The following is a 27,517-nucleotide window of genomic DNA, read 5'->3' as shown; positions in this document are numbered from 1 at the left end:
GGTAAAGGGAGAGGAGGCGCTGGTCAGCTGTTGGGCTGCTACCAGCGTCAGTGGGAAGTCGGTGAAGTCGCCAGTTGCGCCAGAAGCCAGATATTACCGTAGTACGCCTACACACGCGTTCCAGTTATTCACGTTGCTTGCAGCCGCTCCATCCGCAAGAAGCGTGAGCCCGGATAGCTCAGTCGGTAGAGCATTAGGCTTTTAACCTAAGGGTCCAGGGTTCGAGTCCCTGTCCGGGCGAAGATTTTTAACGTTTCCGTAATGGCTCGTCTCGTAGCGATGGTAGCCCTGCCGTAATCAGTGCACGGAGTTCGTTTCCTGTCAAAATTCTGCGCAGACGGGTTTGATTTTTCACGATTCGAGGGACTCTTCAGTTACGAGCAGTCGTGGCCGAGTGGTTAAGGCGTCTGACTAGAAATCAGATTCCCTCTGGGAGCGTAGGTTCGAGTCCTACCGACTGCGTCCGTTTTTTCTTTTTTTGTTTAAGAAGAAGGAGCAGAAAATTTCGCAGTTTGCCTGTCGTTTTGGTACCTCGCCTCTCACAGCCGTTTATAGTGCCTGTCCTTTTGATAAGGGCGAATTCCAAGCGTCAGCTTTCGCGTCAGCCGAGCAAAGTCGGGACAAGTCGGGACATACTACAGGATGGTCTGCGTGGAGTAACGACGACAAAAACGTTAATTTAACAGCACGCGGCTCACATACTATATACGAAAAAACTAGCGTTACTTGCGGTGGCCGGGAATCGAACCCGGATCAACTGCTTGGAAGGCAACTATGCTCACCATTACACCACCACCGCACAGCCGCTCCTCGCGACGCCGCGCTGTGTCGGCTTCCCGCCCGCCAGCAGCGGCCCACGGTGATAGTAGCTGTAGGCGCTTTACGAGCTAGGAGGGTGCATCCACACGCATTCGGGTAGCGCCTCCACGCACGCTGCGTCTTTGGGCGAGACTAGTCGCCGCAGCCGCAAGGTTACTCACACGATAGTGATGAGTGGTCGTTTTAAGGCAGTGTAGTGGAGGACTCCGCGTGTGTAGCACTTTTTTCGGTTTCATCCGACGTCGCTGGGTGGCAATCCCACTTTCCCTGCAGAAAACTGCTCGGGAAGCACGGGCAGCTTGTCGAGCATCGGTGGTTCAGTGGCATGTGCCTCAGTAGTGCAGTAAGCAGCGCGTAAGTCTCATAATCTTAAGGTTTGCCGGCACGATAACTCAGCGTGTTCGGTCTGACAGTTATCTGCCCTCTGTAATAAAAGACTGAGTCAACGATGAACTTGAACGGGCGTCATCGGACGTCCGCCCCCAACAAATGCAACGAACGAAATGAGAAGAAAAAAAAAGTGGTAGAATGCTCGCTTAGCACGCGGGCGGCCCGGGTTCGATTCCCGGCCGATGTATCGTTCTGCTGTTATCGCTATAATGCTGCCGCACCGATTCCTCGCTTGAGCTCCGTCAGCCTCAGGAATGTATAGCAGGATTCGCTGTGAGAAGAACCAAACACGCAGCACGCAAGAGACCGTACTTGGACGGTCGCGTGCTATTTCTGAGCTGTAACGTCGGCCTGGCCCAACAGGCCGCTGTGTTCAGGCGCCGCAAGGGCGATGGACTGTAACCTCAGGCAGTGCTGCGTTCCGTTGAAAAAGCTGCGGCAGCAGTTTAATCTAGCAAGTCGGGAAAGCACGTGTAGCAACACAACAGATTCTTCAGAGCGCGCAAACTCTCTATCTCTAATATGCGAGACTTACCAAGTTTCCTGGAACGTTGCTCGCAACGTGCCTCGGTAGCGCAGTAGGTAGCGCGTAAGTCTCATAATCTTAAGGTCGTGAGTTCGATCCTCACCCGGGGCATTTAATTTGCTGTACATCACGGCTGAATTAACGGTGTTGCTGTTGCTAGGGAACGAACTTAATTGTCATTCGTTATCCACAAGGAGTCTACGCTCAGCATCAAAATGTTTATTTCCAATTATGACAACGTACAACTTTGATCTTTCTCTTAACCTGTTATGAGTAAAATAACGAATAGTCAATTTCGAGCTGTGCGCAAATATGCTGGCAAACAGAGAACAGCAGTGAGTCCAGGTTCAGCACGAAATACGAGAGGAAACGGAGTGAACCTCACGTCATAGCGCAAATCCGGTGTGGTCTAGTGGCGCCGGCACGGTAGCTCAGCGCGCTCGGTCAGAGGGTTAGCTGCCCTCTGTAATTAAAAAAAAACTGAGTTAATGGATCAACAACGAACTGGAACGGGTGTCTTTCGACGTCCTCCCAGAGCAGATACAACGAACGAAAACGAACAAAATGAGATTTAAAAAAAAAAAAAAAGTGGCTAGGATACCTGGCTTTCACCCAGGAGGCCCGGGTTCGATTCCCGGTACCGGAACGGAAGTTTTTACGCACCCAACGCTCCATGTTTTGGCCTTCCAACGTTCGTTTTTCGCCCTCCTTGCGGAGCTTCAACCGAATGTAATCGGGGAAAACAGGCACATGATGCAATTACTGTCAGCACCGGGGTAAAGGGAGAGGAGGCGCTGGTCAGCTGTTGGGCTGCTACCAGCGTCAGTGGGAAGTCGGTGAAGTCGCCAGTTGCGCCAGAAGCCAGATATTACCGTAGTACGCCTACACACGCGTTCCAGTTATTCACGTTGCTTGCAGCCGCTCCATCCGCAAGAAGCGTGAGCCCGGATAGCTCAGTCGGTAGAGCATTAGGCTTTTAACCTAAGGGTCCAGGGTTCGAGTCCCTGTCCGGGCGAAGATTTTTAACGTTTCCGTAATGGCTCGTCTCGTAGCGATGGTAGCCCTGCCGTAATCAGTGCACGGAGTTCGTTTCCTGTCAAAATTCTGCGCAGACGGGTTTGATTTTTCACGATTCGAGGGACTCTTCAGTTACGAGCAGTCGTGGCCGAGTGGTTAAGGCGTCTGACTAGAAATCAGATTCCCTCTGGGAGCGTAGGTTCGAGTCCTACCGACTGCGTCCGTTTTTTCTTTTTTTGTTTAAGAAGAAGGAGCAGAAAATTTCGCAGTTTGCCTGTCGTTTTGGTACCTCGCCTCTCACAGCCGTTTATAGTGCCTGTCCTTTTGATAAGGGCGAATTCCAAGCGTCAGCTTTCGCGTCAGCCGAGCAAAGTCGGGACAAGTCGGGACATACTACAGGATGGTCTGCGTGGAGTAACGACGACAAAAACGTTAATTTAACAGCACGCGGCTCACATACTATATACGAAAAAACTAGCGTTACTTGCGGTGGCCGGGAATCGAACCCGGATCAACTGCTTGGAAGGCAACTATGCTCACCATTACACCACCACCGCACAGCCGCTCCTCGCGACGCCGCGCTGTGTCGGCTTCCCGCCCGCCAGCAGCGGCCCACGGTGATAGTAGCTGTAGGCGCTTTACGAGCTAGGAGGGTGCATCCACACGCATTCGGGTAGCGCCTCCACGCACGCTGCGTCTTTGGGCGAGACTAGTCGCCGCAGCCGCAAGGTTACTCACACGATAGTGATGAGTGGTCGTTTTAAGGCAGTGTAGTGGAGGACTCCGCGTGTGTAGCACTTTTTTCGGTTTCATCCGACGTCGCTGGGTGGCAATCCCACTTTCCCTGCAGAAAACTGCTCGGGAAGCACGGGCAGCTTGTCGAGCATCGGTGGTTCAGTGGCATGTGCCTCAGTAGTGCAGTAAGCAGCGCGTAAGTCTCATAATCTTAAGGTTTGCCGGCACGATAACTCAGCGTGTTCGGTCTGACAGTTATCTGCCCTCTGTAATAAAAGACTGAGTCAACGATGAACTTGAACGGGCGTCATCGGACGTCCGCCCCCAACAAATGCAACGAACGAAATGAGAAGAAAAAAAAAGTGGTAGAATGCTCGCTTAGCACGCGGGCGGCCCGGGTTCGATTCCCGGCCGATGTATCGTTCTGCTGTTATCGCTATAATGCTGCCGCACCGATTCCTCGCTTGAGCTCCGTCAGCCTCAGGAATGTATAGCAGGATTCGCTGTGAGAAGAACCAAACACGCAGCACGCAAGAGACCGTACTTGGACGGTCGCGTGCTATTTCTGAGCTGTAACGTCGGCCTGGCCCAACAGGCCGCTGTGTTCAGGCGCCGCAAGGGCGATGGACTGTAACCTCAGGCAGTGCTGCGTTCCGTTGAAAAAGCTGCGGCAGCAGTTTAATCTAGCAAGTCGGGAAAGCACGTGTAGCAACACAACAGATTCTTCAGAGCGCGCAAACTCTCTATCTCTAATATGCGAGACTTACCAAGTTTCCTGGAACGTTGCTCGCAACGTGCCTCGGTAGCGCAGTAGGTAGCGCGTAAGTCTCATAATCTTAAGGTCGTGAGTTCGATCCTCACCCGGGGCATTTAATTTGCTGTACATCACGGCTGAATTAACGGTGTTGCTGTTGCTAGGGAACGAACTTAATTGTCATTCGTTATCCACAAGGAGTCTACGCTCAGCGTCAAAATGTTTATTTCCAATTATGACAACGTACAACTTTGATCTTTCTCTTAACCTGTTATGAGTAAAATAACGAATAGTCAATTTCGAGCTGTGCGCAAATATGCTGGCAAACAGAGAACAGCAGTGAGTCCAGGTTCAGCACGAAATACGAGAGGAAACGGAGTGAACCTCACGTCATAGCGCAAATCCGGTGTGGTCTAGTGGCGCCGGCACGGTAGCTCAGCGCGCTCGGTCAGAGGGTTAGCTGCCCTCTGTAATTAAAAAAAACTGAGTTAATGGATCAACAACGAACTGGAACGGGTGTCTTTCGACGTCCTCCCAGAGCAGATACAACGAACGAAAACGAACAAAATGAGATTTAAAAAAAAAAAAAAAAGTGGCTAGGATACCTGGCTTTCACCCAGGAGGCCCGGGTTCGATTCCCGGTACCGGAACGGAAGTTTTTACGCACCCAACGCTCCATGTTTTGGCCTTCCAACGTTCGTTTTTCGCCCTCCTTGCGGAGCTTCAACCGAATGTAATCGGGGAAAACAGGCACATGATGCAATTACTGTCAGCACCGGGGTAAAGGGAGAGGAGGCGCTGGTCAGCTGTTGGGCTGCTACCAGCGTCAGTGGGAAGTCGGTGAAGTCGCCAGTTGCGCCAGAAGCCAGATATTACCGTAGTACGCCTACACACGCGTTCCAGTTATTCACGTTGCTTGCAGCCGCTCCATCCGCAAGAAGCGTGAGCCCGGATAGCTCAGTCGGTAGAGCATTAGGCTTTTAACCTAAGGGTCCAGGGTTCGAGTCCCTGTCCGGGCGAAGATTTTTAACGTTTCCGTAATGGCTCGTCTCGTAGCGATGGTAGCCCTGCCGTAATCAGTGCACGGAGTTCGTTTCCTGTCAAAATTCTGCGCAGACGGGTTTGATTTTTCACGATTCGAGGGACTCTTCAGTTACGAGCAGTCGTGGCCGAGTGGTTAAGGCGTCTGACTAGAAATCAGATTCCCTCTGGGAGCGTAGGTTCGAGTCCTACCGACTGCGTCCGTTTTTTCTTTTTTTGTTTAAGAAGAAGGAGCAGAAAATTTCGCAGTTTGCCTGTCGTTTTGGTACCTCGCCTCTCACAGCCGTTTATAGTGCCTGTCCTTTTGATAAGGGCGAATTCCAAGCGTCAGCTTTCGCGTCAGCCGAGCAAAGTCGGGACAAGTCGGGACATACTACAGGATGGTCTGCGTGGAGTAACGACGACAAAAACGTTAATTTAACAGCACGCGGCTCACATACTATATACGAAAAAACTAGCGTTACTTGCGGTGGCCGGGAATCGAACCCGGATCAACTGCTTGGAAGGCAACTATGCTCACCATTACACCACCACCGCACAGCCGCTCCTCGCGACGCCGCGCTGTGTCGGCTTCCCGCCCGCCAGCAGCGGCCCACGGTGATAGTAGCTGTAGGCGCTTTACGAGCTAGGAGGGTGCATCCACACGCATTCGGGTAGCGCCTCCACGCACGCTGCGTCTTTGGGCGAGACTAGTCGCCGCAGCCGCAAGGTTACTCACACGATAGTGATGAGTGGTCGTTTTAAGGCAGTGTAGTGGAGGACTCCGCGTGTGTAGCACTTTTTTCGGTTTCATCCGACGTCGCTGGGTGGCAATCCCACTTTCCCTGCAGAAAACTGCTCGGGAAGCACGGGCAGCTTGTCGAGCATCGGTGGTTCAGTGGCATGTGCCTCAGTAGTGCAGTAAGCAGCGCGTAAGTCTCATAATCTTAAGGTTTGCCGGCACGATAACTCAGCGTGTTCGGTCTGACAGTTATCTGCCCTCTGTAATAAAAGACTGAGTCAACGATGAACTTGAACGGGCGTCATCGGACGTCCGCCCCCAACAAATGCAACGAACGAAATGAGAAGAAAAAAAAAGTGGTAGAATGCTCGCTTAGCACGCGGGCGGCCCGGGTTCGATTCCCGGCCGATGTATCGTTCTGCTGTTATCGCTATAATGCTGCCGCACCGATTCCTCGCTTGAGCTCCGTCAGCCTCAGGAATGTATAGCAGGATTCGCTGTGAGAAGAACCAAACACGCAGCACGCAAGAGACCGTACTTGGACGGTCGCGTGCTATTTCTGAGCTGTAACGTCGGCCTGGCCCAACAGGCCGCTGTGTTCAGGCGCCGCAAGGGCGATGGACTGTAACCTCAGGCAGTGCTGCGTTCCGTTGAAAAAGCTGCGGCAGCAGTTTAATCTAGCAAGTCGGGAAAGCACGTGTAGCAACACAACAGATTCTTCAGAGCGCGCAAACTCTCTATCTCTAATATGCGAGACTTACCAAGTTTCCTGGAACGTTGCTCGCAACGTGCCTCGGTAGCGCAGTAGGTAGCGCGTAAGTCTCATAATCTTAAGGTCGTGAGTTCGATCCTCACCCGGGGCATTTAATTTGCTGTACATCACGGCTGAATTCACGGTGTTGCTGTTGCTAGGGAACGAACTTAATTGTCATTCGTTATCCACAAGGAGTCTACGCTCAGCGTCAAAATGTTTATTTCCAATTATGACAACGTACAACTTTGATCTTTCTCTTAACCTGTTATGAGTAAAATAACGAATAGTCAATTTCGAGCTGTGCGCAAATATGCTGGCAAACAGAGAACAGCAGTGAGTCCAGGTTCAGCACGAAATACGAGAGGAAACGGAGTGAACCTCACGTCATAGCGCAAATCCGGTGTGGTCTAGTGGCGCCGGCACGGTAGCTCAGCGCGCTCGGTCAGAGGGTTAGCTGCCCTCTGTAATTAAAAAAAACTGAGTTAATGGATCAACAACGAACTGGAACGGGTGTCTTTCGACGTCCTCCCAGAGCAGATACAACGAACGAAAACGAACAAAATGAGATTTAAAAAAAAAAAAAAAAGTGGCTAGGATACCTGGCTTTCACCCAGGAGGCCCGGGTTCGATTCCCGGTACCGGAACGGAAGTTTTTACGCACCCAACGCTCCATGTTTTGGCCTTCCAACGTTCGTTTTTCGCCCTCCTTGCGGAGCTTCAACCGAATGTAATCGGGGAAAACAGGCACATGATGCAATTACTGTCAGCACCGGGGTAAAGGGAGAGGAGGCGCTGGTCAGCTGTTGGGCTGCTACCAGCGTCAGTGGGAAGTCGGTGAAGTCGCCAGTTGCGCCAGAAGCCAGATATTACCGTAGTACGCCTACACACGCGTTCCAGTTATTCACGTTGCTTGCAGCCGCTCCATCCGCAAGAAGCGTGAGCCCGGATAGCTCAGTCGGTAGAGCATTAGGCTTTTAACCTAAGGGTCCAGGGTTCGAGTCCCTGTCCGGGCGAAGATTTTTAACGTTTCCGTAATGGCTCGTCTCGTAGCGATGGTAGCCCTGCCGTAATCAGTGCACGGAGTTCGTTTCCTGTCAAAATTCTGCGCAGACGGGTTTGATTTTTCACGATTCGAGGGACTCTTCAGTTACGAGCAGTCGTGGCCGAGTGGTTAAGGCGTCTGACTAGAAATCAGATTCCCTCTGGGAGCGTAGGTTCGAGTCCTACCGACTGCGTCCGTTTTTTCTTTTTTTGTTTAAGAAGAAGGAGCAGAAAATTTCGCAGTTTGCCTGTCGTTTTGGTACCTCGCCTCTCACAGCCGTTTATAGTGCCTGTCCTTTTGATAAGGGCGAATTCCAAGCGTCAGCTTTCGCGTCAGCCGAGCAAAGTCGGGACAAGTCGGGACATACTACAGGATGGTCTGCGTGGAGTAACGACGACAAAAACGTTAATTTAACAGCACGCGGCTCACATACTATATACGAAAAAACTAGCGTTACTTGCGGTGGCCGGGAATCGAACCCGGATCAACTGCTTGGAAGGCAACTATGCTCACCATTACACCACCACCGCACAGCCGCTCCTCGCGACGCCGCGCTGTGTCGGCTTCCCGCCCGCCAGCAGCGGCCCACGGTGATAGTAGCTGTAGGCGCTTTACGAGCTAGGAGGGTGCATCCACACGCATTCGGGTAGCGCCTCCACGCACGCTGCGTCTTTGGGCGAGACTAGTCGCCGCAGCCGCAAGGTTACTCACACGATAGTGATGAGTGGTCGTTTTAAGGCAGTGTAGTGGAGGACTCCGCGTGTGTAGCACTTTTTTCGGTTTCATCCGACGTCGCTGGGTGGCAATCCCACTTTCCCTGCAGAAAACTGCTCGGGAAGCACGGGCAGCTTGTCGAGCATCGGTGGTTCAGTGGCATGTGCCTCAGTAGTGCAGTAAGCAGCGCGTAAGTCTCATAATCTTAAGGTTTGCCGGCACGATAACTCAGCGTGTTCGGTCTGACAGTTATCTGCCCTCTGTAATAAAAGACTGAGTCAACGATGAACTTGAACGGGCGTCATCGGACGTCCGCCCCCAACAAATGCAACGAACGAAATGAGAAGAAAAAAAAAGTGGTAGAATGCTCGCTTAGCACGCGGGCGGCCCGGGTTCGATTCCCGGCCGATGTATCGTTCTGCTGTTATCGCTATAATGCTGCCGCACCGATTCCTCGCTTGAGCTCCGTCAGCCTCAGGAATGTATAGCAGGATTCGCTGTGAGAAGAACCAAACACGCAGCACGCAAGAGACCGTACTTGGACGGTCGCGTGCTATTTCTGAGCTGTAACGTCGGCCTGGCCCAACAGGCCGCTGTGTTCAGGCGCCGCAAGGGCGATGGACTGTAACCTCAGGCAGTGCTGCGTTCCGTTGAAAAAGCTGCGGCAGCAGTTTAATCTAGCAAGTCGGGAAAGCACGTGTAGCAACACAACAGATTCTTCAGAGCGCGCAAACTCTCTATCTCTAATATGCGAGACTTACCAAGTTTCCTGGAACGTTGCTCGCAACGTGCCTCGGTAGCGCAGTAGGTAGCGCGTAAGTCTCATAATCTTAAGGTCGTGAGTTCGATCCTCACCCGGGGCATTTAATTTGCTGTACATCACGGCTGAATTAACGGTGTTGCTGTTGCTAGGGAACGAACTTAATTGTCATTCGTTATCCACAAGGAGTCTACGCTCAGCGTCAAAATGTTTATTTCCAATTATGACAACGTACAACTTTGATCTTTCTCTTAACCTGTTATGAGTAAAATAACGAATAGTCAATTTCGAGCTGTGCGCAAATATGCTGGCAAACAGAGAACAGCAGTGAGTCCAGGTTCAGCACGAAATACGAGAGGAAACGGAGTGAACCTCACGTCATAGCGCAAATCCGGTGTGGTCTAGTGGCGCCGGCACGGTAGCTCAGCGCGCTCGGTCAGAGGGTTAGCTGCCCTCTGTAATTAAAAAAAACTGAGTTAATGGATCAACAACGAACTGGAACGGGTGTCTTTCGACGTCCTCCCAGAGCAGATACAACGAACGAAAACGAACAAAATGAGATTTAAAAAAAAAAAAAATGGCTAGGATACCTGGCTTTCACCCAGGAGGCCCGGGTTCGATTCCCGGTACCGGAACGGAAGTTTTTACGCACCCAACGCTCCATGTTTTGGCCTTCCAACGTTCGTTTTTCGCCCTCCTTGCGGAGCTTCAACCGAATGTAATCGGGGAAAACAGGCACATGATGCAATTACTGTCAGCACCGGGGTAAAGGGAGAGGAGGCGCTGGTCAGCTGTTGGGCTGCTACCAGCGTCAGTGGGAAGTCGGTGAAGTCGCCAGTTGCGCCAGAAGCCAGATATTACCGTAGTACGCCTACACACGCGTTCCAGTTATTCACGTTGCTTGCAGCCGCTCCATCCGCAAGAAGCGTGAGCCCGGATAGCTCAGTCGGTAGAGCATTAGGCTTTTAACCTAAGGGTCCAGGGTTCGAGTCCCTGTCCGGGCGAAGATTTTTAACGTTTCCGTAATGGCTCGTCTCGTAGCGATGGTAGCCCTGCCGTAATCAGTGCACGGAGTTCGTTTCCTGTCAAAATTCTGCGCAGACGGGTTTGATTTTTCACGATTCGAGGGACTCTTCAGTTACGAGCAGTCGTGGCCGAGTGGTTAAGGCGTCTGACTAGAAATCAGATTCCCTCTGGGAGCGTAGGTTCGAGTCCTACCGACTGCGTCCGTTTTTTCTTTTTTTGTTTAAGAAGAAGGAGCAGAAAATTTCGCAGTTTGCCTGTCGTTTTGGTACCTCGCCTCTCACAGCCGTTTATAGTGCCTGTCCTTTTGATAAGGGCGAATTCCAAGCGTCAGCTTTCGCGTCAGCCGAGCAAAGTCGGGACAAGTCGGGACATACTACAGGATGGTCTGCGTGGAGTAACGACGACAAAAACGTTAATTTAACAGCACGCGGCTCACATACTATATACGAAAAAACTAGCGTTACTTGCGGTGGCCGGGAATCGAACCCGGATCAACTGCTTGGAAGGCAACTATGCTCACCATTACACCACCACCGCACAGCCGCTCCTCGCGACGCCGCGCTGTGTCGGCTTCCCGCCCGCCAGCAGCGGCCCACGGTGATAGTAGCTGTAGGCGCTTTACGAGCTAGGAGGGTGCATCCACACGCATTCGGGTAGCGCCTCCACGCACGCTGCGTCTTTGGGCGAGACTAGTCGCCGCAGCCGCAAGGTTACTCACACGATAGTGATGAGTGGTCGTTTTAAGGCAGTGTAGTGGAGGACTCCGCGTGTGTAGCACTTTTTTCGGTTTCATCCGACGTCGCTGGGTGGCAATCCCACTTTCCCTGCAGAAAACTGCTCGGGAAGCACGGGCAGCTTGTCGAGCATCGGTGGTTCAGTGGCATGTGCCTCAGTAGTGCAGTAAGCAGCGCGTAAGTCTCATAATCTTAAGGTTTGCCGGCACGATAACTCAGCGTGTTCGGTCTGACAGTTATCTGCCCTCTGTAATAAAAGACTGAGTCAACGATGAACTTGAACGGGCGTCATCGGACGTCCGCCCCCAACAAATGCAACGAACGAAATGAGAAGAAAAAAAAAGTGGTAGAATGCTCGCTTAGCACGCGGGCGGCCCGGGTTCGATTCCCGGCCGATGTATCGTTCTGCTGTTATCGCTATAATGCTGCCGCACCGATTCCTCGCTTGAGCTCCGTCAGCCTCAGGAATGTATAGCAGGATTCGCTGTGAGAAGAACCAAACACGCAGCACGCAAGAGACCGTACTTGGACGGTCGCGTGCTATTTCTGAGCTGTAACGTCGGCCTGGCCCAACAGGCCGCTGTGTTCAGGCGCCGCAAGGGCGATGGACTGTAACCTCAGGCAGTGCTGCGTTCCGTTGAAAAAGCTGCGGCAGCAGTTTAATCTAGCAAGTCGGGAAAGCACGTGTAGCAACACAACAGATTCTTCAGAGCGCGCAAACTCTCTATCTCTAATATGCGAGACTTACCAAGTTTCCTGGAACGTTGCTCGCAACGTGCCTCGGTAGCGCAGTAGGTAGCGCGTAAGTCTCATAATCTTAAGGTCGTGAGTTCGATCCTCACCCGGGGCATTTAATTTGCTGTACATCACGGCTGAATTAACGGTGTTGCTGTTGCTAGGGAACGAACTTAATTGTCATTCGTTATCCACAAGGAGTCTACGCTCAGCGTCAAAATGTTTATTTCCAATTATGACAACGTACAACTTTGATCTTTCTCTTAACCTGTTATGAGTAAAATAACGAATAGTCAATTTCGAGCTGTGCGCAAATATGCTGGCAAACAGAGAACAGCAGTGAGTCCAGGTTCAGCACGAAATACGAGAGGAAACGGAGTGAACCTCACGTCATAGCGCAAATCCGGTGTGGTCTAGTGGCGCCGGCACGGTAGCTCAGCGCGCTCGGTCAGAGGGTTAGCTGCCCTCTGTAATTAAAAAAAACTGAGTTAATGGATCAACAACGAACTGGAACGGGTGTCTTTCGACGTCCTCCCAGAGCAGATACAACGAACGAAAACGAACAAAATGAGATTTAAAAAAAAAAAAAAGTGGCTAGGATACCTGGCTTTCACCCAGGAGGCCCGGGTTCGATTCCCGGTACCGGAACGGAAGTTTTTACGCACCCAACGCTCCATGTTTTGGCCTTCCAACGTTCGTTTTTCGCCCTCCTTGCGGAGCTTCAACCGAATGTAATCGGGGAAAACAGGCACATGATGCAATTACTGTCAGCACCGGGGTAAAGGGAGAGGAGGCGCTGGTCAGCTGTTGGGCTGCTACCAGCGTCAGTGGGAAGTCGGTGAAGTCGCCAGTTGCGCCAGAAGCCAGATATTACCGTAGTACGCCTACACACGCGTTCCAGTTATTCACGTTGCTTGCAGCCGCTCCATCCGCAAGAAGCGTGAGCCCGGATAGCTCAGTCGGTAGAGCATTAGGCTTTTAACCTAAGGGTCCAGGGTTCGAGTCCCTGTCCGGGCGAAGATTTTTAACGTTTCCGTAATGGCTCGTCTCGTAGCGATGGTAGCCCTGCCGTAATCAGTGCACGGAGTTCGTTTCCTGTCAAAATTCTGCGCAGACGGGTTTGATTTTTCACGATTCGAGGGACTCTTCAGTTACGAGCAGTCGTGGCCGAGTGGTTAAGGCGTCTGACTAGAAATCAGATTCCCTCTGGGAGCGTAGGTTCGAGTCCTACCGACTGCGTCCGTTTTTTCTTTTTTTGTTTAAGAAGAAGGAGCAGAAAATTTCGCAGTTTGCCTGTCGTTTTGGTACCTCGCCTCTCACAGCCGTTTATAGTGCCTGTCCTTTTGATAAGGGCGAATTCCAAGCGTCAGCTTTCGCGTCAGCCGAGCAAAGTCGGGACAAGTCGGGACATACTACAGGATGGTCTGCGTGGAGTAACGACGACAAAAACGTTAATTTAACAGCACGCGGCTCACATACTATATACGAAAAAACTAGCGTTACTTGCGGTGGCCGGGAATCGAACCCGGATCAACTGCTTGGAAGGCAACTATGCTCACCATTACACCACCACCGCACAGCCGCTCCTCGCGACGCCGCGCTGTGTCGGCTTCCCGCCCGCCAGCAGCGGCCCACGGTGATAGTAGCTGTAGGCGCTTTACGAGCTAGGAGGGTGCATCCACACGCATTCGGGTAGCGCCTCCACGCACGCTGCGTCTTTGGGCGAGACTAGTCGCCGCAGCCGCAAGGTTACTCACACGATAGTGATGAGTGGTCGTTTTAAGGCAGTGTAGTGGAGGACTCCGCGTGTGTAGCACTTTTTTCGGTTTCATCCGACGTCGCTGGGTGGCAATCCCACTTTCCCTGCAGAAAACTGCTCGGGAAGCACGGGCAGCTTGTCGAGCATCGGTGGTTCAGTGGCATGTGCCTCAGTAGTGCAGTAAGCAGCGCGTAAGTCTCATAATCTTAAGGTTTGCCGGCACGATAACTCAGCGTGTTCGGTCTGACAGTTATCTGCCCTCTGTAATAAAAGACTGAGTCAACGATGAACTTGAACGGGCGTCATCGGACGTCCGCCCCCAACAAATGCAACGAACGAAATGAGAAGAAAAAAAAAGTGGTAGAATGCTCGCTTAGCACGCGGGCGGCCCGGGTTCGATTCCCGGCCGATGTATCGTTCTGCTGTTATCGCTATAATGCTGCCGCACCGATTCCTCGCTTGAGCTCCGTCAGCCTCAGGAATGTATAGCAGGATTCGCTGTGAGAAGAACCAAACACGCAGCACGCAAGAGACCGTACTTGGACGGTCGCGTGCTATTTCTGAGCTGTAACGTCGGCCTGGCCCAACAGGCCGCTGTGTTCAGGCGCCGCAAGGGCGATGGACTGTAACCTCAGGCAGTGCTGCGTTCCGTTGAAAAAGCTGCGGCAGCAGTTTAATCTAGCAAGTCGGGAAAGCACGTGTAGCAACACAACAGATTCTTCAGAGCGCGCAAACTCTCTATCTCTAATATGCGAGACTTACCAAGTTTCCTGGAACGTTGCTCGCAACGTGCCTCGGTAGCGCAGTAGGTAGCGCGTAAGTCTCATAATCTTAAGGTCGTGAGTTCGATCCTCACCCGGGGCATTTAATTTGCTGTACATCACGGCTGAATTCACGGTGTTGCTGTTGCTAGGGAACGAACTTAATTGTCATTCGTTATCCACAAGGAGTCTACGCTCAGCGTCAAAATGTTTATTTCCAATTATGACAACGTACAACTTTGATCTTTCTCTTAACCTGTTATGAGTAAAATAACGAATAGTCAATTTCGAGCTGTGCGCAAATATGCTGGCAAACAGAGAACAGCAGTGAGTCCAGGTTCAGCACGAAATACGAGAGGAAACGGAGTGAACCTCACGTCATAGCGCAAATCCGGTGTGGTCTAGTGGCGCCGGCACGGTAGCTCAGCGCGCTCGGTCAGAGGGTTAGCTGCCCTCTGTAATTAAAAAAAAACTGAGTTAATGGATCAACAACGAACTGGAACGGGTGTCTTTCGACGTCCTCCCAGAGCAGATACAACGAACGAAAACGAACAAAATGAGATTTAAAAAAAAAAAAAAAAGTGGCTAGGATACCTGGCTTTCACCCAGGAGGCCCGGGTTCGATTCCCGGTACCGGAACGGAAGTTTTTACGCACCCAACGCTCCATGTTTTGGCCTTCCAACGTTCGTTTTTCGCCCTCCTTGCGGAGCTTCAACCGAATGTAATCGGGGAAAACAGGCACATGATGCAATTACTGTCAGCACCGGGGTAAAGGGAGAGGAGGCGCTGGTCAGCTGTTGGGCTGCTACCAGCGTCAGTGGGAAGTCGGTGAAGTCGCCAGTTGCGCCAGAAGCCAGATATTACCGTAGTACGCCTACACACGCGTTCCAGTTATTCACGTTGCTTGCAGCCGCTCCATCCGCAAGAAGCGTGAGCCCGGATAGCTCAGTCGGTAGAGCATTAGGCTTTTAACCTAAGGGTCCAGGGTTCGAGTCCCTGTCCGGGCGAAGATTTTTAACGTTTCCGTAATGGCTCGTCTCGTAGCGATGGTAGCCCTGCCGTAATCAGTGCACGGAGTTCGTTTCCTGTCAAAATTCTGCGCAGACGGGTTTGATTTTTCACGATTCGAGGGACTCTTCAGTTACGAGCAGTCGTGGCCGAGTGGTTAAGGCGTCTGACTAGAAATCAGATTCCCTCTGGGAGCGTAGGTTCGAGTCCTACCGACTGCGTCCGTTTTTTCTTTTTTTGTTTAAGAAGAAGGAGCAGAAAATTTCGCAGTTTGCCTGTCGTTTTGGTACCTCGCCTCTCACAGCCGTTTATAGTGCCTGTCCTTTTGATAAGGGCGAATTCCAAGCGTCAGCTTTCGCGTCAGCCGAGCAAAGTCGGGACAAGTCGGGACATACTACAGGATGGTCTGCGTGGAGTAACGACGACAAAAACGTTAATTTAACAGCACGCGGCTCACATACTATATACGAAAAAACTAGCGTTACTTGCGGTGGCCGGGAATCGAACCCGGATCAACTGCTTGGAAGGCAACTATGCTCACCATTACACCACCACCGCACAGCCGCTCCTCGCGACGCCGCGCTGTGTCGGCTTCCCGCCCGCCAGCAGCGGCCCACGGTGATAGTAGCTGTAGGCGCTTTACGAGCTAGGAGGGTGCATCCACACGCATTCGGGTAGCGCCTCCACGCACGCTGCGTCTTTGGGCGAGACTAGTCGCCGCAGCCGCAAGGTTACTCACACGATAGTGATGAGTGGTCGTTTTAAGGCAGTGTAGTGGAGGACTCCGCGTGTGTAGCACTTTTTTCGGTTTCATCCGACGTCGCTGGGTGGCAATCCCACTTTCCCTGCAGAAAACTGCTCGGGAAGCACGGGCAGCTTGTCGAGCATCGGTGGTTCAGTGGCATGTGCCTCAGTAGTGCAGTAAGCAGCGCGTAAGTCTCATAATCTTAAGGTTTGCCGGCACGATAACTCAGCGTGTTCGGTCTGACAGTTATCTGCCCTCTGTAATAAAAGACTGAGTCAACGATGAACTTGAACGGGCGTCATCGGACGTCCGCCCCCAACAAATGCAACGAACGAAATGAGAAGAAAAAAAAAGTGGTAGAATGCTCGCTTAGCACGCGGGCGGCCCGGGTTCGATTCCCGGCCGATGTATCGTTCTGCTGTTATCGCTATAATGCTGCCGCACCGATTCCTCGCTTGAGCTCCGTCAGCCTCAGGAATGTATAGCAGGATTCGCTGTGAGAAGAACCAAACACGCAGCACGCAAGAGACCGTACTTGGACGGTCGCGTGCTATTTCTGAGCTGTAACGTCGGCCTGGCCCAACAGGCCGCTGTGTTCAGGCGCCGCAAGGGCGATGGACTGTAACCTCAGGCAGTGCTGCGTTCCGTTGAAAAAGCTGCGGCAGCAGTTTAATCTAGCAAGTCGGGAAAGCACGTGTAGCAACACAACAGATTCTTCAGAGCGCGCAAACTCTCTATCTCTAATATGCGAGACTTACCAAGTTTCCTGGAACGTTGCTCGCAACGTGCCTCGGTAGCGCAGTAGGTAGCGCGTAAGTCTCATAATCTTAAGGTCGTGAGTTCGATCCTCACCCGGGGCATTTAATTTGCTGTACATCACGGCTGAATTAACGGTGTTGCTGTTGCTAGGGAACGAACTTAATTGTCATTCGTTATCCACAAGGAGTCTACGCTCAGCGTCAAAATGTTTATTTCCAATTATGACAACGTACAACTTTGATCTTTCTCTTAACCTGTTATGAGTAAAATAACGAATAGTCAATTTCGAGCTGTGCGCAAATATGCTGGCAAACAGAGAACAGCAGTGAGTCCAGGTTCAGCACGAAATACGAGAGGAAACGGAGTGAACCTCACGTCATAGCGCAAATCCGGTGTGGTCTAGTGGCGCCGGCACGGTAGCTCAGCGCGCTCGGTCAGAGGGTTAGCTGCCCTCTGTAATTAAAAAAAACTGAGTTAATGGATCAACAACGAACTGGAACGGGTGTCTTTCGACGTCCTCCCAGAGCAGATACAACGAACGAAAACGAACAAAATGAGATTTAAAAAAAAAAAAAAAAGTGGCTAGGATACCTGGCTTTCACCCAGGAGGCCCGGGTTCGATTCCCGGTACCGGAACGGAAGTTTTTACGCACCCAACGCTCCATGTTTTGGCCTTCCAACGTTCGTTTTTCGCCCTCCTTGCGGAGCTTCAACCGAATGTAATCGGGGAAAACAGGCACATGATGCAATTACTGTCAGCACCGGGGTAAAGGGAGAGGAGGCGCTGGTCAGCTGTTGGGCTGCTACCAGCGTCAGTGGGAAGTCGGTGAAGTCGCCAGTTGCGCCAGAAGCCAGATATTACCGTAGTACGCCTACACACGCGTTCCAGTTATTCACGTTGCTTGCAGCCGCTCCATCCGCAAGAAGCGTGAGCCCGGATAGCTCAGTCGGTAGAGCATTAGGCTTTTAACCTAAGGGTCCAGGGTTCGAGTCCCTGTCCGGGCGAAGATTTTTAACGTTTCCGTAATGGCTCGTCTCGTAGCGATGGTAGCCCTGCCGTAATCAGTGCACGGAGTTCGTTTCCTGTCAAAATTCTGCGCAGACGGGTTTGATTTTTCACGATTCGAGGGACTCTTCAGTTACGAGCAGTCGTGGCCGAGTGGTTAAGGCGTCTGACTAGAAATCAGATTCCCTCTGGGAGCGTAGGTTCGAGTCCTACCGACTGCGTCCGTTTTTTCTTTTTTTGTTTAAGAAGAAGGAGCAGAAAATTTCGCAGTTTGCCTGTCGTTTTGGTACCTCGCCTCTCACAGCCGTTTATAGTGCCTGTCCTTTTGATAAGGGCGAATTCCAAGCGTCAGCTTTCGCGTCAGCCGAGCAAAGTCGGGACAAGTCGGGACATACTACAGGATGGTCTGCGTGGAGTAACGACGACAAAAACGTTAATTTAACAGCACGCGGCTCACATACTATATACGAAAAAACTAGCGTTACTTGCGGTGGCCGGGAATCGAACCCGGATCAACTGCTTGGAAGGCAACTATGCTCACCATTACACCACCACCGCACAGCCGCTCCTCGCGACGCCGCGCTGTGTCGGCTTCCCGCCCGCCAGCAGCGGCCCACGGTGATAGTAGCTGTAGGCGCTTTACGAGCTAGGAGGGTGCATCCACACGCATTCGGGTAGCGCCTCCACGCACGCTGCGTCTTTGGGCGAGACTAGTCGCCGCAGCCGCAAGGTTACTCACACGATAGTGATGAGTGGTCGTTTTAAGGCAGTGTAGTGGAGGACTCCGCGTGTGTAGCACTTTTTTCGGTTTCATCCGACGTCGCTGGGTGGCAATCCCACTTTCCCTGCAGAAAACTGCTCGGGAAGCACGGGCAGCTTGTCGAGCATCGGTGGTTCAGTGGCATGTGCCTCAGTAGTGCAGTAAGCAGCGCGTAAGTCTCATAATCTTAAGGTTTGCCGGCACGATAACTCAGCGTGTTCGGTCTGACAGTTATCTGCCCTCTGTAATAAAAGACTGAGTCAACGATGAACTTGAACGGGCGTCATCGGACGTCCGCCCCCAACAAATGCAACGAACGAAATGAGAAGAAAAAAAAAGTGGTAGAATGCTCGCTTAGCACGCGGGCGGCCCGGGTTCGATTCCCGGCCGATGTATCGTTCTGCTGTTATCGCTATAATGCTGCCGCACCGATTCCTCGCTTGAGCTCCGTCAGCCTCAGGAATGTATAGCGGGATTCGCTGTGAGAAGAACCAAACACGCAGCACGCAAGAGACCGTACTTGGACGGTCGCGTGCTATTTCTGAGCTGTAACGTCGGCCTGGCCCAACAGGCCGCTGTGTTCAGGCGCCGCAAGGGCGATGGACTGTAACCTCAGGCAGTGCTGCGTTCCGTTGAAAAAGCTGCGGCAGCAGTTTAATCTAGCAAGTCGGGAAAGCACGTGTAGCAACACAACAGATTCTTCAGAGCGCGCAAACTCTCTATCTCTAATATGCGAGACTTACCAAGTTTCCTGGAACGTTGCTCGCAACGTGCCTCGGTAGCGCAGTAGGTAGCGCGTAAGTCTCATAATCTTAAGGTCGTGAGTTCGATCCTCACCCGGGGCATTTAATTTGCTGTACATCACGGCTGAATTAACGGTGTTGCTGTTGCTAGGGAACGAACTTAATTGTCATTCGTTATCCACAAGGAGTCTACGCTCAGCGTCAAAATGTTTATTTCCAATTATGACAACGTACAACTTTGATCTTTCTCTTAACCTGTTATGAGTAAAATAACGAATAGTCAATTTCGAGCTGTGCGCAAATATGCTGGCAAACAGAGAACAGCAGTGAGTCCAGGTTCAGCACGAAATACGAGAGGAAACGGAGTGAACCTCACGTCATAGCGCAAATCCGGTGTGGTCTAGTGGCGCCGGCACGGTAGCTCAGCGCGCTCGGTCAGAGGGTTAGCTGCCCTCTGTAATTAAAAAAAACTGAGTTAATGGATCAACAACGAACTGGAACGGGTGTCTTTCGACGTCCTCCCAGAGCAGATACAACGAACGAAAACGAACAAAATGAGATTTAAAAAAAAAAAAAAAGTGGCTAGGATACCTGGCTTTCACCCAGGAGGCCCGGGTTCGATTCCCGGTACCGGAACGGAAGTTTTTACGCACCCAACGCTCCATGTTTTGGCCTTCCAACGTTCGTTTTTCGCCCTCCTTGCGGAGCTTCAACCGAATGTAATCGGGGAAAACAGGCACATGATGCAATTACTGTCAGCACCGGGGTAAAGGGAGAGGAGGCGCTGGTCAGCTGTTGGGCTGCTACCAGCGTCAGTGGGAAGTCGGTGAAGTCGCCAGTTGCGCCAGAAGCCAGATATTACCGTAGTACGCCTACACACGCGTTCCAGTTATTCACGTTGCTTGCAGCCGCTCCATCCGCAAGAAGCGTGAGCCCGGATAGCTCAGTCGGTAGAGCATTAGGCTTTTAACCTAAGGGTCCAGGGTTCGAGTCCCTGTCCGGGCGAAGATTTTTAACGTTTCCGTAATGGCTCGTCTCGTAGCGATGGTAGCCCTGCCGTAATCAGTGCACGGAGTTCGTTTCCTGTCAAAATTCTGCGCAGACGGGTTTGATTTTTCACGATTCGAGGGACTCTTCAGTTACGAGCAGTCGTGGCCGAGTGGTTAAGGCGTCTGACTAGAAATCAGATTCCCTCTGGGAGCGTAGGTTCGAGTCCTACCGACTGCGTCCGTTTTTTCTTTTTTTGTTTAAGAAGAAGGAGCAGAAAATTTCGCAGTTTGCCTGTCGTTTTGGTACCTCGCCTCTCACAGCCGTTTATAGTGCCTGTCCTTTTGATAAGGGCGAATTCCAAGCGTCAGCTTTCGCGTCAGCCGAGCAAAGTCGGGACAAGTCGGGACATACTACAGGATGGTCTGCGTGGAGTAACGACGACAAAAACGTTAATTTAACAGCACGCGGCTCACATACTATATACGAAAAAACTAGCGTTACTTGCGGTGGCCGGGAATCGAACCCGGATCAACTGCTTGGAAGGCAACTATGCTCACCATTACACCACCACCGCACAGCCGCTCCGCGCGACGCCGCGCTGTGTCGGCTTCCCGCCCGCCAGCAGCGGCCCACGGTGATAGTAGCTGTAGGCGCTTTACGAGCTAGGAGGGTGCATCCACACGCATTCGGGTAGCGCCTCCACGCACGCTGCGTCTTTGGGCGAGACTAGTCGCCGCAGCCGCAAGGTTACTCACACGATAGTGATGAGTGGTCGTTTTAAGGCAGTGTAGTGGAGGACTCCGCGTGTGTAGCACTTTTTTCGGTTTCATCCGACGTCGCTGGGTGGCAATCCCACTTTCCCTGCAGAAAACTGCTCGGGAAGCACGGGCAGCTTGTCGAGCATCGGTGGTTCAGTGGCATGTGCCTCAGTAGTGCAGTAAGCAGCGCGTAAGTCTCATAATCTTAAGGTTTGCCGGCACGATAACTCAGCGTGTTCGGTCTGACAGTTATCTGCCCTCTGTAATAAAAGACTGAGTCAACGATGAACTTGAACGGGCGTCATCGGACGTCCGCCCCCAACAAATGCAACGAACGAAATGAGAAGAAAAAAAAAGTGGTAGAATGCTCGCTTAGCACGCGGGCGGCCCGGGTTCGATTCCCGGCCGATGTATCGTTCTGCTGTTATCGCTATAATGCTGCCGCACCGATTCCTCGCTTGAGCTCCGTCAGCCTCAGGAATGTATAGCAGGATTCGCTGTGAGAAGAACCAAACACGCAGCACGCAAGAGACCGTACTTGGACGGTCGCGTGCTATTTCTGAGCTGTAACGTCGGCCTGGCCCAACAGGCCGCTGTGTTCAGGCGCCGCAAGGGCGATGGACTGTAACCTCAGGCAGTGCTGCGTTCCGTTGAAAAAGCTGCGGCAGCAGTTTAATCTAGCAAGTCGGGAAAGCACGTGTAGCAACACAACAGATTCTTCAGAGCGCGCAAACTCTCTATCTCTAATATGCGAGACTTACCAAGTTTCCTGGAACGTTGCTCGCAACGTGCCTCGGTAGCGCAGTAGGTAGCGCGTAAGTCTCATAATCTTAAGGTCGTGAGTTCGATCCTCACCCGGGGCATTTAATTTGCTGTACATCACGGCTGAATTAACGGTGTTGCTGTTGCTAGGGAACGAACTTAATTGTCATTCGTTATCCACAAGGAGTCTACGCTCAGCGTCAAAATGTTTATTTCCAATTATGACAACGTACAACTTTGATCTTTCTCTTAACCTGTTATGAGTAAAATAACGAATAGTCAATTTCGAGCTGTGCGCAAATATGCTGGCAAACAGAGAACAGCAGTGAGTCCAGGTTCAGCACGAAATACGAGAGGAAACGGAGTGAACCTCACGTCATAGCGCAAATCCGGTGTGGTCTAGTGGCGCCGGCACGGTAGCTCAGCGCGCTCGGTCAGAGGGTTAGCTGCCCTCTGTAATTAAAAAAAACTGAGTTAATGGATCAACAACGAACTGGAACGGGTGTCTTTCGACGTCCTCCCAGAGCAGATACAACGAACGAAAACGAACAAAATGAGATTTAAAAAAAAAAAAAAAAAGTGGCTAGGATACCTGGCTTTCACCCAGGAGGCCCGGGTTCGATTCCCGGTACCGGAACGGAAGTTTTTACGCACCCAACGCTCCATGTTTTGGCCTTCCAACGTTCGTTTTTCGCCCTCCTTGCGGAGCTTCAACCGAATGTAATCGGGGAAAACAGGCACATGATGCAATTACTGTCAGCACCGGGGTAAAGGGAGAGGAGGCGCTGGTCAGCTGTTGGGCTGCTACCAGCGTCAGTGGGAAGTCGGTGAAGTCGCCAGTTGCGCCAGAAGCCAGATATTACCGTAGTACGCCTACACACGCGTTCCAGTTATTCACGTTGCTTGCAGCCGCTCCATCCGCAAGAAGCGTGAGCCCGGATAGCTCAGTCGGTAGAGCATTAGGCTTTTAACCTAAGGGTCCAGGGTTCGAGTCCCTGTCCGGGCGAAGATTTTTAACGTTTCCGTAATGGCTCGTCTCGTAGCGATGGTAGCCCTGCCGTAATCAGTGCACGGAGTTCGTTTCCTGTCAAAATTCTGCGCAGACGGGTTTGATTTTTCACGATTCGAGGGACTCTTCAGTTACGAGCAGTCGTGGCCGAGTGGTTAAGGCGTCTGACTAGAAATCAGATTCCCTCTGGGAGCGTAGGTTCGAGTCCTACCGACTGCGTCCGTTTTTTCTTTTTTTGTTTAAGAAGAAGGAGCAGAAAATTTCGCAGTTTGCCTGTCGTTTTGGTACCTCGCCTCTCACAGCCGTTTATAGTGCCTGTCCTTTTGATAAGGGCGAATTCCAAGCGTCAGCTTTCGCGTCAGCCGAGCAAAGTCGGGACAAGTCGGGACATACTACAGGATGGTCTGCGTGGAGTAACGACGACAAAAACGTTAATTTAACAGCACGCGGCTCACATACTATATACGAAAAAACTAGCGTTACTTGCGGTGGCCGGGAATCGAACCCGGATCAACTGCTTGGAAGGCAACTATGCTCACCATTACACCACCACCGCACAGCCGCTCCTCGCGACGCCGCGCTGTGTCGGCTTCCCGCCCGCCAGCAGCGGCCCACGGTGATAGTAGCTGTAGGCGCTTTACGAGCTAGGAGGGTGCATCCACACGCATTCGGGTAGCGCCTCCACGCACGCTGCGTCTTTGGGCGAGACTAGTCGCCGCAGCCGCAAGGTTACTCACACGATAGTGATGAGTGGTCGTTTTAAGGCAGTGTAGTGGAGGACTCCGCGTGTGTAGCACTTTTTTCGGTTTCATCCGACGTCGCTGGGTGGCAATCCCACTTTCCCTGCAGAAAACTGCTCGGGAAGCACGGGCAGCTTGTCGAGCATCGGTGGTTCAGTGGCATGTGCCTCAGTAGTGCAGTAAGCAGCGCGTAAGTCTCATAATCTTAAGGTTTGCCGGCACGATAACTCAGCGTGTTCGGTCTGACAGTTATCTGCCCTCTGTAATAAAAGACTGAGTCAACGATGAACTTGAACGGGCGTCATCGGACGTCCGCCCCCAACAAATGCAACGAACGAAATGAGAAGAAAAAAAAAGTGGTAGAATGCTCGCTTAGCACGCGGGCGGCCCGGGTTCGATTCCCGGCCGATGTATCGTTCTGCTGTTATCGCTATAATGCTGCCGCACCGATTCCTCGCTTGAGCTCCGTCAGCCTCAGGAATGTATAGCGGGATTCGCTGTGAGAAGAACCAAACACGCAGCACGCAAGAGACCGTACTTGGACGGTCGCGTGCTATTTCTGAGCTGTAACGTCGGCCTGGCCCAACAGGCCGCTGTGTTCAGGCGCCGCAAGGGCGATGGACTGTAACCTCAGGCAGTGCTGCGTTCCGTTGAAAAAGCTGCGGCAGCAGTTTAATCTAGCAAGTCGGGAAAGCACGTGTAGCAACACAACAGATTCTTCAGAGCGCGCAAACTCTCTATCTCTAATATGCGAGACTTACCAAGTTTCCTGGAACGTTGCTCGCAACGTGCCTCGGTAGCGCAGTAGGTAGCGCGTAAGTCTCATAATCTTAAGGTCGTGAGTTCGATCCTCACCCGGGGCATTTAATTTGCTGTACATCACGGCTGAATTAACGGTATTGCTGTTGCTAGGGAACGAACTTAATTGTCATTCGTTATCCACAAGGAGTCTACGCTCAGCGTCAAAATGTTTATTTCCAATTATGACAACGTACAACTTTGATCTTTCTCTTAACCTGTTATGAGTAAAATAACGAATAGTCAATTTCGAGCTGTGCGCAAATATGCTGGCAAACAGAGAACAGCAGTGAGTCCAGGTTCAGCACGAAATACGAGAGGAAACGGAGTGAACCTCACGTCATAGCGCAAATCCGGTGTGGTCTAGTGGCGCCGGCACGGTAGCTCAGCGCGCTCGGTCAGAGGGTTAGCTGCCCTCTGTAATTAAAAAAAACTGAGTTAATGGATCAACAACGAACTGGAACGGGTGTCTTTCGACGTCCTCCCAGAGCAGATACAACGAACGAAAACGAACAAAATGAGATTTAAAAAAAAAAAAAAAGTGGCTAGGATACCTGGCTTTCACCCAGGAGGCCCGGGTTCGATTCCCGGTACCGGAACGGAAGTTTTTACGCACCCAACGCTCCATGTTTTGGCCTTCCAACGTTCGTTTTTCGCCCTCCTTGCGGAGCTTCAACCGAATGTAATCGGGGAAAACAGGCACATGATGCAATTACTGTCAGCACCGGGGTAAAGGGAGAGGAGGCGCTGGTCAGCTGTTGGGCTGCTACCAGCGTCAGTGGGAAGTCGGTGAAGTCGCCAGTTGCGCCAGAAGCCAGATATTACCGTAGTACGCCTACACACGCGTTCCAGTTATTCACGTTGCTTGCAGCCGCTCCATCCGCAAGAAGCGTGAGCCCGGATAGCTCAGTCGGTAGAGCATTAGGCTTTTAACCTAAGGGTCCAGGGTTCGAGTCCCTGTCCGGGCGAAGATTTTTAACGTTTCCGTAATGGCTCGTCTCGTAGCGATGGTAGCCCTGCCGTAATCAGTGCACGGAGTTCGTTTCCTGTCAAAATTCTGCGCAGACGGGTTTGATTTTTCACGATTCGAGGGACTCTTCAGTTACGAGCAGTCGTGGCCGAGTGGTTAAGGCGTCTGACTAGAAATCAGATTCCCTCTGGGAGCGTAGGTTCGAGTCCTACCGACTGCGTCCGTTTTTTCTTTTTTTGTTTAAGAAGAAGGAGCAGAAAATTTCGCAGTTTGCCTGTCGTTTTGGTACCTCGCCTCTCACAGCCGTTTATAGTGCCTGTCCTTTTGATAAGGGCGAATTCCAAGCGTCAGCTTTCGCGTCAGCCGAGCAAAGTCGGGACAAGTCGGGACATACTACAGGATGGTCTGCGTGGAGTAACGACGACAAAAACGTTAATTTAACAGCACGCGGCTCACATACTATATACGAAAAAACTAGCGTTACTTGCGGTGGCCGGGAATCGAACCCGGATCAACTGCTTGGAAGGCAACTATGCTCACCATTACACCACCACCGCACAGCCGCTCCGCGCGACGCCGCGCTGTGTCGGCTTCCCGCCCGCCAGCAGCGGCCCACGGTGATAGTAGCTGTAGGCGCTTTACGAGCTAGGAGGGTGCATCCACACGCATTCGGGTAGCGCCTCCACGCACGCTGCGTCTTTGGGCGAGACTAGTCGCCGCAGCCGCAAGGTTACTCACACGATAGTGATGAGTGGTCGTTTTAAGGCAGTGTAGTGGAGGACTCCGCGTGTGTAGCACTTTTTTCGGTTTCATCCGACGTCGCTGGGTGGCAATCCCACTTTCCCTGCAGAAAACTGCTCGGGAAGCACGGGCAGCTTGTCGAGCATCGGTGGTTCAGTGGCATGTGCCTCAGTAGTGCAGTAAGCAGCGCGTAAGTCTCATAATCTTAAGGTTTGCCGGCACGATAACTCAGCGTGTTGGGTCTGACAGTTATCTGCCCTCTGTAATAAAAGACTGAGTCAACGATGAACTTGAACGGGCGTCATCGGACGTCCGCCCCCAACAAATGCAACGAACGAAATGAGAAGAAAAAAAAAGTGGTAGAATGCTCGCTTAGCACGCGGGCGGCCCGGGTTCGATTCCCGGCCGATGTATCGTTCTGCTGTTATCGCTATAATGCTGCCGCACCGATTCCTCGCTTGAGCTCCGTCAGCCTCAGGAATGTATAGCAGGATTCGCTGTGAGAAGAACCAAACACGCAGCACGCAAGAGACCGTACTTGGACGGTCGCGTGCTATTTCTGAGCTGTAACGTCGGCCTGGCCCAACAGGCCGCTGTGTTCAGGCGCCGCAAGGGCGATGGACTGTAACCTCAGGCAGTGCTGCGTTCCGTTGAAAAAGCTGCGGCAGCAGTTTAATCTAGCAAGTCGGGAAAGCACGTGTAGCAACACAACAGATTCTTCAGAGCGCGCAAACTCTCTATCTCTAATATGCGAGACTTACCAAGTTTCCTGGAACGTTGCTCGCAACGTGCCTCGGTAGCGCAGTAGGTAGCGCGTAAGTCTCATAATCTTAAGGTCGTGAGTTCGATCCTCACCCGGGGCATTTAATTTGCTGTACATCACGGCTGAATTAACGGTGTTGCTGTTGCTAGGGAACGAACTTAATTGTCATTCGTTATCCACAAGGAGTCTACGCTCAGCGTCAAAATGTTTATTTCCAATTATGACAACGTACAACTTTGATCTTTCTCTTAACCTGTTATGAGTAAAATAACGAATAGTCAATTTCGAGCTGTGCGCAAATATGCTGGCAAACAGAGAACAGCAGTGAGTCCAGGTTCAGCACGAAATACGAGAGGAAACGGAGTGAACCTCACGTCATAGCGCAAATCCGGTGTGGTCTAGTGGCGCCGGCACGGTAGCTCAGCGCGCTCGGTCAGAGGGTTAGCTGCCCTCTGTAATTAAAAAAAACTGAGTTAATGGATCAACAACGAACTGGAACGGGTGTCTTTCGACGTCCTCCCAGAGCAGATACAACGAACGAAAACGAACAAAATGAGATTTAAAAAAAAAAAAAAAAAGTGGCTAGGATACCTGGCTTTCACCCAGGAGGCCCGGGTTCGATTCCCGGTACCGGAACGGAAGTTTTTACGCACCCAACGCTCCATGTTTTGGCCTT

General features: G+C 51.9%; 44 non-coding genes across 44 annotated transcripts; 33 read left to right on the top strand and 11 right to left on the bottom strand.

Moving 5' to 3' along the window:
- The first annotated feature begins 167 nt into the window (after positions 1-167).
- Trnak-uuu (transfer RNA lysine (anticodon UUU)) lies at positions 168-240 on the top strand. The gene has a single exon. It is a non-coding gene; the product is annotated as a tRNA-Lys (tRNA).
- A 140-nt stretch (positions 241-380) lies between these two features.
- On the top strand, positions 381-462 carry Trnas-aga (transfer RNA serine (anticodon AGA)). The gene has a single exon. It is a non-coding gene; the product is annotated as a tRNA-Ser (tRNA).
- A 265-nt stretch (positions 463-727) lies between these two features.
- On the bottom strand, positions 728-799 carry Trnag-ucc (transfer RNA glycine (anticodon UCC)). The gene has a single exon. It is a non-coding gene; the product is annotated as a tRNA-Gly (tRNA).
- A 974-nt stretch (positions 800-1,773) lies between these two features.
- Trnam-cau (transfer RNA methionine (anticodon CAU)) lies at positions 1,774-1,846 on the top strand. Its single transcript has one exon. It is a non-coding gene; the product is annotated as a tRNA-Met (tRNA).
- Positions 1,847-2,677: 831 nt separating this feature from the next.
- On the top strand, positions 2,678-2,750 carry Trnak-uuu (transfer RNA lysine (anticodon UUU)). Its single transcript has one exon. It is a non-coding gene; the product is annotated as a tRNA-Lys (tRNA).
- A 140-nt stretch (positions 2,751-2,890) lies between these two features.
- Positions 2,891-2,972, top strand: Trnas-aga (transfer RNA serine (anticodon AGA)). Its single transcript has one exon. It is a non-coding gene; the product is annotated as a tRNA-Ser (tRNA).
- A 265-nt stretch (positions 2,973-3,237) lies between these two features.
- On the bottom strand, positions 3,238-3,309 carry Trnag-ucc (transfer RNA glycine (anticodon UCC)). The gene has a single exon. It is a non-coding gene; the product is annotated as a tRNA-Gly (tRNA).
- Positions 3,310-4,283: 974 nt separating this feature from the next.
- Trnam-cau (transfer RNA methionine (anticodon CAU)) lies at positions 4,284-4,356 on the top strand. The gene has a single exon. It is a non-coding gene; the product is annotated as a tRNA-Met (tRNA).
- Positions 4,357-5,187: 831 nt separating this feature from the next.
- Positions 5,188-5,260, top strand: Trnak-uuu (transfer RNA lysine (anticodon UUU)). Its single transcript has one exon. It is a non-coding gene; the product is annotated as a tRNA-Lys (tRNA).
- A 140-nt stretch (positions 5,261-5,400) lies between these two features.
- Trnas-aga (transfer RNA serine (anticodon AGA)) lies at positions 5,401-5,482 on the top strand. The gene has a single exon. It is a non-coding gene; the product is annotated as a tRNA-Ser (tRNA).
- A 265-nt stretch (positions 5,483-5,747) lies between these two features.
- On the bottom strand, positions 5,748-5,819 carry Trnag-ucc (transfer RNA glycine (anticodon UCC)). Its single transcript has one exon. It is a non-coding gene; the product is annotated as a tRNA-Gly (tRNA).
- A 974-nt stretch (positions 5,820-6,793) lies between these two features.
- Trnam-cau (transfer RNA methionine (anticodon CAU)) lies at positions 6,794-6,866 on the top strand. The gene has a single exon. It is a non-coding gene; the product is annotated as a tRNA-Met (tRNA).
- An 831-nt stretch (positions 6,867-7,697) lies between these two features.
- Positions 7,698-7,770, top strand: Trnak-uuu (transfer RNA lysine (anticodon UUU)). Its single transcript has one exon. It is a non-coding gene; the product is annotated as a tRNA-Lys (tRNA).
- A 140-nt stretch (positions 7,771-7,910) lies between these two features.
- Positions 7,911-7,992, top strand: Trnas-aga (transfer RNA serine (anticodon AGA)). The gene has a single exon. It is a non-coding gene; the product is annotated as a tRNA-Ser (tRNA).
- Positions 7,993-8,257: 265 nt separating this feature from the next.
- Trnag-ucc (transfer RNA glycine (anticodon UCC)) lies at positions 8,258-8,329 on the bottom strand. The gene has a single exon. It is a non-coding gene; the product is annotated as a tRNA-Gly (tRNA).
- Positions 8,330-9,303: 974 nt separating this feature from the next.
- Positions 9,304-9,376, top strand: Trnam-cau (transfer RNA methionine (anticodon CAU)). The gene has a single exon. It is a non-coding gene; the product is annotated as a tRNA-Met (tRNA).
- An 828-nt stretch (positions 9,377-10,204) lies between these two features.
- Positions 10,205-10,277, top strand: Trnak-uuu (transfer RNA lysine (anticodon UUU)). The gene has a single exon. It is a non-coding gene; the product is annotated as a tRNA-Lys (tRNA).
- Positions 10,278-10,417: 140 nt separating this feature from the next.
- Positions 10,418-10,499, top strand: Trnas-aga (transfer RNA serine (anticodon AGA)). The gene has a single exon. It is a non-coding gene; the product is annotated as a tRNA-Ser (tRNA).
- A 265-nt stretch (positions 10,500-10,764) lies between these two features.
- Trnag-ucc (transfer RNA glycine (anticodon UCC)) lies at positions 10,765-10,836 on the bottom strand. Its single transcript has one exon. It is a non-coding gene; the product is annotated as a tRNA-Gly (tRNA).
- Positions 10,837-11,810: 974 nt separating this feature from the next.
- On the top strand, positions 11,811-11,883 carry Trnam-cau (transfer RNA methionine (anticodon CAU)). The gene has a single exon. It is a non-coding gene; the product is annotated as a tRNA-Met (tRNA).
- An 829-nt stretch (positions 11,884-12,712) lies between these two features.
- Positions 12,713-12,785, top strand: Trnak-uuu (transfer RNA lysine (anticodon UUU)). The gene has a single exon. It is a non-coding gene; the product is annotated as a tRNA-Lys (tRNA).
- Positions 12,786-12,925: 140 nt separating this feature from the next.
- On the top strand, positions 12,926-13,007 carry Trnas-aga (transfer RNA serine (anticodon AGA)). Its single transcript has one exon. It is a non-coding gene; the product is annotated as a tRNA-Ser (tRNA).
- A 265-nt stretch (positions 13,008-13,272) lies between these two features.
- Trnag-ucc (transfer RNA glycine (anticodon UCC)) lies at positions 13,273-13,344 on the bottom strand. Its single transcript has one exon. It is a non-coding gene; the product is annotated as a tRNA-Gly (tRNA).
- Positions 13,345-14,318: 974 nt separating this feature from the next.
- Trnam-cau (transfer RNA methionine (anticodon CAU)) lies at positions 14,319-14,391 on the top strand. Its single transcript has one exon. It is a non-coding gene; the product is annotated as a tRNA-Met (tRNA).
- An 832-nt stretch (positions 14,392-15,223) lies between these two features.
- Trnak-uuu (transfer RNA lysine (anticodon UUU)) lies at positions 15,224-15,296 on the top strand. Its single transcript has one exon. It is a non-coding gene; the product is annotated as a tRNA-Lys (tRNA).
- A 140-nt stretch (positions 15,297-15,436) lies between these two features.
- Trnas-aga (transfer RNA serine (anticodon AGA)) lies at positions 15,437-15,518 on the top strand. The gene has a single exon. It is a non-coding gene; the product is annotated as a tRNA-Ser (tRNA).
- Positions 15,519-15,783: 265 nt separating this feature from the next.
- On the bottom strand, positions 15,784-15,855 carry Trnag-ucc (transfer RNA glycine (anticodon UCC)). The gene has a single exon. It is a non-coding gene; the product is annotated as a tRNA-Gly (tRNA).
- Positions 15,856-16,829: 974 nt separating this feature from the next.
- Positions 16,830-16,902, top strand: Trnam-cau (transfer RNA methionine (anticodon CAU)). Its single transcript has one exon. It is a non-coding gene; the product is annotated as a tRNA-Met (tRNA).
- Positions 16,903-17,733: 831 nt separating this feature from the next.
- Trnak-uuu (transfer RNA lysine (anticodon UUU)) lies at positions 17,734-17,806 on the top strand. The gene has a single exon. It is a non-coding gene; the product is annotated as a tRNA-Lys (tRNA).
- Positions 17,807-17,946: 140 nt separating this feature from the next.
- On the top strand, positions 17,947-18,028 carry Trnas-aga (transfer RNA serine (anticodon AGA)). The gene has a single exon. It is a non-coding gene; the product is annotated as a tRNA-Ser (tRNA).
- Positions 18,029-18,293: 265 nt separating this feature from the next.
- Trnag-ucc (transfer RNA glycine (anticodon UCC)) lies at positions 18,294-18,365 on the bottom strand. The gene has a single exon. It is a non-coding gene; the product is annotated as a tRNA-Gly (tRNA).
- Positions 18,366-19,339: 974 nt separating this feature from the next.
- Positions 19,340-19,412, top strand: Trnam-cau (transfer RNA methionine (anticodon CAU)). Its single transcript has one exon. It is a non-coding gene; the product is annotated as a tRNA-Met (tRNA).
- Positions 19,413-20,242: 830 nt separating this feature from the next.
- Trnak-uuu (transfer RNA lysine (anticodon UUU)) lies at positions 20,243-20,315 on the top strand. The gene has a single exon. It is a non-coding gene; the product is annotated as a tRNA-Lys (tRNA).
- Positions 20,316-20,455: 140 nt separating this feature from the next.
- Positions 20,456-20,537, top strand: Trnas-aga (transfer RNA serine (anticodon AGA)). The gene has a single exon. It is a non-coding gene; the product is annotated as a tRNA-Ser (tRNA).
- A 265-nt stretch (positions 20,538-20,802) lies between these two features.
- Trnag-ucc (transfer RNA glycine (anticodon UCC)) lies at positions 20,803-20,874 on the bottom strand. Its single transcript has one exon. It is a non-coding gene; the product is annotated as a tRNA-Gly (tRNA).
- Positions 20,875-21,848: 974 nt separating this feature from the next.
- Positions 21,849-21,921, top strand: Trnam-cau (transfer RNA methionine (anticodon CAU)). Its single transcript has one exon. It is a non-coding gene; the product is annotated as a tRNA-Met (tRNA).
- Positions 21,922-22,753: 832 nt separating this feature from the next.
- Trnak-uuu (transfer RNA lysine (anticodon UUU)) lies at positions 22,754-22,826 on the top strand. Its single transcript has one exon. It is a non-coding gene; the product is annotated as a tRNA-Lys (tRNA).
- A 140-nt stretch (positions 22,827-22,966) lies between these two features.
- On the top strand, positions 22,967-23,048 carry Trnas-aga (transfer RNA serine (anticodon AGA)). The gene has a single exon. It is a non-coding gene; the product is annotated as a tRNA-Ser (tRNA).
- A 265-nt stretch (positions 23,049-23,313) lies between these two features.
- On the bottom strand, positions 23,314-23,385 carry Trnag-ucc (transfer RNA glycine (anticodon UCC)). The gene has a single exon. It is a non-coding gene; the product is annotated as a tRNA-Gly (tRNA).
- Positions 23,386-24,359: 974 nt separating this feature from the next.
- On the top strand, positions 24,360-24,432 carry Trnam-cau (transfer RNA methionine (anticodon CAU)). Its single transcript has one exon. It is a non-coding gene; the product is annotated as a tRNA-Met (tRNA).
- Positions 24,433-25,262: 830 nt separating this feature from the next.
- On the top strand, positions 25,263-25,335 carry Trnak-uuu (transfer RNA lysine (anticodon UUU)). Its single transcript has one exon. It is a non-coding gene; the product is annotated as a tRNA-Lys (tRNA).
- A 140-nt stretch (positions 25,336-25,475) lies between these two features.
- On the top strand, positions 25,476-25,557 carry Trnas-aga (transfer RNA serine (anticodon AGA)). Its single transcript has one exon. It is a non-coding gene; the product is annotated as a tRNA-Ser (tRNA).
- Positions 25,558-25,822: 265 nt separating this feature from the next.
- On the bottom strand, positions 25,823-25,894 carry Trnag-ucc (transfer RNA glycine (anticodon UCC)). The gene has a single exon. It is a non-coding gene; the product is annotated as a tRNA-Gly (tRNA).
- Positions 25,895-26,868: 974 nt separating this feature from the next.
- On the top strand, positions 26,869-26,941 carry Trnam-cau (transfer RNA methionine (anticodon CAU)). The gene has a single exon. It is a non-coding gene; the product is annotated as a tRNA-Met (tRNA).
- The last annotated feature ends 576 nt before the right edge of the window (positions 26,942-27,517 follow it).

This window comes from Schistocerca nitens, unplaced genomic scaffold (genome assembly GCF_023898315.1).
Source record: "Schistocerca nitens isolate TAMUIC-IGC-003100 unplaced genomic scaffold, iqSchNite1.1 HiC_scaffold_377, whole genome shotgun sequence".
In the NCBI taxonomy this organism is placed as follows: domain Eukaryota; kingdom Metazoa; phylum Arthropoda; class Insecta; order Orthoptera; family Acrididae; genus Schistocerca; species Schistocerca nitens.
The sequence above is the reverse complement of the archived record's forward strand: the minus strand, read 5'-3'. Positions and strand labels throughout refer to the sequence as shown.